This window comes from Dipteris shenzhenensis, chromosome 7, assembly GCF_047967505.1.
Source record: "Dipteris shenzhenensis isolate YYH24624 ecotype China chromosome 7, Dip_SZ_1.0, whole genome shotgun sequence".
NCBI classification, from domain to species: Eukaryota; Viridiplantae; Streptophyta; class Polypodiopsida; order Gleicheniales; family Dipteridaceae; genus Dipteris; species Dipteris shenzhenensis.
In genome coordinates this window covers 56232015-56236735 of record NC_141602.1, presented here as the reverse complement: position 1 = coordinate 56236735, position 4721 = coordinate 56232015, and positions in this window count along the sequence as shown.

Here is a 4721-nt window from a genome sequence, read left to right as displayed (position 1 = left end):
AATCAATCTTCCCGGCACATCGCAATCCTCTCCTGAATCTCCTCCTCCTCGCCCAAAGCATCAATCTATCCGTTGTTTTTCGCCTCGTTGCTCTCGCATACAGCTTGCCTCTGCTGCTGAGAGTCTGCTTCTCTGCTTCTCTCTTCCTTCCTGCCTGAAATTGCACCAGCCGCCCCTGGTTGTACCGCAACCATCATTCAATAAACTGGCAACATATCCTTCAAGTAATTAATAATCGTGAATTGGAAAACATTTCTCATCGATTTCGTTGCTCGTACCTCAACTGGCGCGAAACTCTCCCTCCTCAGAAGTCCCTCTGTTCTCTCTCTCTCTCTCTCTCAAACCAGGAAAACAATCAATCAGGAGTTCTTTCTGCATCGGCGCGTTTGCATCGACAGTTGACCATCAATGATCCCCCGATGAGCTTTCTGGTTGCAATCATTATGAGCAAAGCATGGCCAGATGAAGATCATCCTGCTTAAAGTTAACGTGTACTTATTTATCCATCTCCACCGAATCCTCTTCGTGATGTTTTCATTTCATGTCAATCTCACTCTCACTACCTATTTTACTGTCATATTGAGTCTGCAAACTGCATCTGTTTCACTACTGCCCAGAATTTGCTATCAGTGCGCTTGATCTCGACGCTCTCGATTGATAGTTAACAGTTGATCTGGAGACTAAGACTGGAATGTGTAGAGCGAAAAATCGATTGTTAGCAGGTGATGTACAGTGTGTACAGTGTACAGTGTACACCCAAAATTTGCAAGCTACTGAGTACTGATTCAACGCCTGATTGCAGCGATGTAGTGCTTGATTTTACTAGATACGAAGTCAAACCCAGATGCAAACAATTCTAACGTGGCGCGTTTGAATGGTTGACCCAAATTCTGGGCACGTAGTGAGCAAGCAAAGCGCGTAACGCGGATCAACAACACGTTGTTTGCGCTACGTGGTTGCCAAGGGCCACATATGCAATTTCCTTCCCACTCACTCACACATGCTAAGAGCGCGGCCTCCTACGCTCCTCTGAAATCGTCCGTTTTTAGCACGAGCTGCTACCTGACCTTCGTTTTGTTCACACACGATGCCACCTCAGTCTGACAGTTTCAAGATTTCACCGACTGTTGCAGGGAACAGTCTCTTGCATCACATTTCCAGCCTGCCTTTTTGTCCTGCCCTTTGGGAAGGGTATAGGCAAGGTTTCAATGGTAAACACACTAAAATAAATACAAAACTATATATATATATATGTATATATATCAGTATAAATATATATATATAATAACTATACAAATATAAATCTCTCTCTCTATATATAGCAATAAACATATGTATATAGGAGATAGAGTGAAAGAGATAGAGAAGAGAGAGGGGAGAGAAGAGAGAGAGAGGGAGAGAGAGAGAGGGAGAGAGGGAGAAATATAAAATAAATATATCAATATATTATTTATATATATTTAAATCTACAAATATATAAATATATATACAAATAAATAAATGAACATGAGAGAGAGGAGAGATAGCAAAAAGAGAGGAGAGAGTGACAAATAGAGAGAGAGAGAGGGAGGGGGGGGAGATATATATATATATACACCAAATTTATATATATATATAATATTAACATTTAAATATATATATATATATATCAATATAAATAAATATAATAACTATACAAATATAAATCTCTCTCTATATATATACAAATATATAGAAATAAACACATATCTACAGGAAGAGAGAAGAAGAAGAAGGGGGGGAAGAGAGAGAGAGAGAGAGAAAGAGAGAGAGAGAGAGGCAGAGAAAAGAGAGACAGCGAGTGACACACAAGAGACAAAGAAATATAATATATAAAAATATAAATATAAATACTTTATATATATAATCTAAACATTTAAATATATATATTAATATGAGAGAGAGGAGAGAGAGAGGAGAGAGAAAGAGAGAGAAGGATAAATATATATAAATAAATATACATACATACATACATTTATATATATGCTTCTTGAGAAAGTTATTGAGGCAGAGAAGAGAGACATAGAGAGAGAATATATTAAAATACAAATATTAATAAATTTTATCTATATATATATAATTTATTTTTATATATATACTCTCTAAACATTTAAACATATATATCAATATGAGAGAGAGGAGAGAGAGTGAAAGAGAGAGAGAGAGAGAAGAAGAAATATACAAATAAATATATAAATATCTATTCTATACATACACACACATATAGGAATAAATATATATAAATAATGGAAATATATAGAAGTAAACATATACAATTATAAATATGAATAATTATATGTGTGTGTATGTTTGTGTGTGTGAGTGTATGTATGGAGCACCAAGGGGGGGGGGGAGAGAGAGAGAGAGAGAGAGAGAACTATAAATATATATATACCACACACGCACACAAAATATATTTAAAATAATGTATTTAAATAAGAAAATAGATAGATAGAGAGAGAGAGAGAGGTAGAACTATAAAAACAAATATATAAATATATGTAAATATTATATATATATTTATTCATTTATATGTACACACACACACACACATATATATATATATATAGAGAGAGAGAGAGAGAGAGAGAGAGAGAGAATATATTTATTTATTTATTTATTTATTTACGGCAGGCAGCCTAGGGAGATGTTTGGGTTTTCTAACACCCCCTTGAGCCACGTGTAAGCCCTTGATCTAGTTTCATCTTATGCCCTTGCTTTCATTTGATGTAAAAGCTAAGCTTTTGACTAAAGCACTAAAAAAAGCACATAGGTGCTTTTCACAATAACGTTTAATATTTGTATAAACGTTTACTTAAATTTATTTCTTCATATTATTCAAATTTGTCATACACAAGGAGAACCTGCTAATAAAAATTATGCCAATCAAGAGCTCACACACAATGTTTGACCGAAAAATAATTGAAGCTTCCCAAGGTCTTTTGGTCATTAACAGCAATCAATGATCTATGATTAGTGACATAGACATGCAAATTGAACGGCCAAAACATAAAAATGGATCCTGGCTGCAGAACCAAAACATAAGACTTAGTTACTCACTCTTGCTCGCCTCAGCTTGAAAGTTATTAGGACAATAGCTTAAACTCAATCATTCTCGCCTATCACAATCATTGTAGCCTATCATAACTAGGCTAGAACAATTCTAGCCTATCACAAGGCTATTAGCACAGTAGCTCAAACTCAATCGTTCTAACTTATTACAACTAGACTAGATTTAATATGGGAAAGGTCCCATTACAACTCGTATACAATACTTGTATGCTAGACTCTCTACTTGTATGGCGGTGGTGAATCTAAATTGCTTTCGTAACTCACTTCCATTGAACTGTTGGGCTGCTCTTGATTATTGGACCATGATGACTCCTGACCCTTCGCCTTGCCGAAAAACTTGGAATCACACCACTTGTCCATTGGTGGTTACAAAATCTTATCACCTGTCGATTGGTTTTTTCCAAATCCTATTGTTGCTCACTTGCATGGTCTCCACTTGAGCTAGCTCACCTCCTATCCATTGGTGTTTGCCAAATCCTATCGCCACTCACCGGCATAGTCTCCAGCCAAGCTGGCTCAACCCAAGTCATAGCGACCTAGCTTCAATCACTTGTTAACCAAGGGTTAACACTCACCTCACCTTAGCTCGTGCTATGTCCTCATATCTCTTCTAGCAATTGTTCGAGCTGGTGTTTGAATGAGAGAGGTCCATTGGTAGAATGTTGTCTGCTAGAACTATATCTGCATTATTTGTGAAGTAGACCCTGCTTAGGCTGAATTGGGGGATGTTTGGTCAAGGTCAATGTCAATGACCTTTGCAAGGTTTCTAATGTGCTAATAAGCATGGCATGCACTTGTGGCTCAGGCTTGTAGAGTAGAAGAGGTGTTAGAGGCCCGACATGGATGCCAATGTCAGTGGTGGTGGTTGCTCTAGTGCTCCAGTGAGAGTCCTAGGATCTGCAATTCTTCTTCCCATTGTCTATTTGGGAACTCGGGTGGCCAAGAGTAGAGGACTTGTATATTGACTGGCTCATCTTGCGGGTATCTTTGCCAGACAACAATCCAATCTCTTACAACCTCGATCAAGTTTGGACAGGCCCAATATCTATTTTCAAAGTAGGTGTTGTACCTATAAACCACATGATGAGGGGCCACCATCCATTTTAGGTAAGAAGACTTGCATACCGACTCATCATGTCTGTAGATTGTGTAGACCTTGGTAAGGGTAGTTCCAAGAAATTGCTCTACTAACCCCAACAGCTGTGCAAAATAAGAAGGCAATTGCTCCATTGTCAAGGGTGGCATATTTACAAGATACGGTGCCACCTCGTTATGCTTGGCCTCAAAAGCCTCCCTTTGTTTGGTAGCCATTTCCAAAACTACTAGATCAAAGGCAATTGTGTATGCTAACACTTCCTTGGTTGCATTATCATACTCATTAAGGAATGCTTCCTCAAACCAAGCTGCTCTTGTAGGGCGCCTAAACTATTCCTGGTTAGGGTGGTGCCTTGTCGACAGTCTTGGGAAGAGTGACTTCCAAAAGTTCCCATAATTGTTCCAAAGAAGGCCATGCTTGTACTGAGTCATCCCACTCATCTGCACTATACTGTGAATGTTTTCTAAGTTAGAATCCCCAAATTTTGTGTCTTCTAGGTACAGCTACTCTTTAGTAACAAAATAATGTGGGAGCG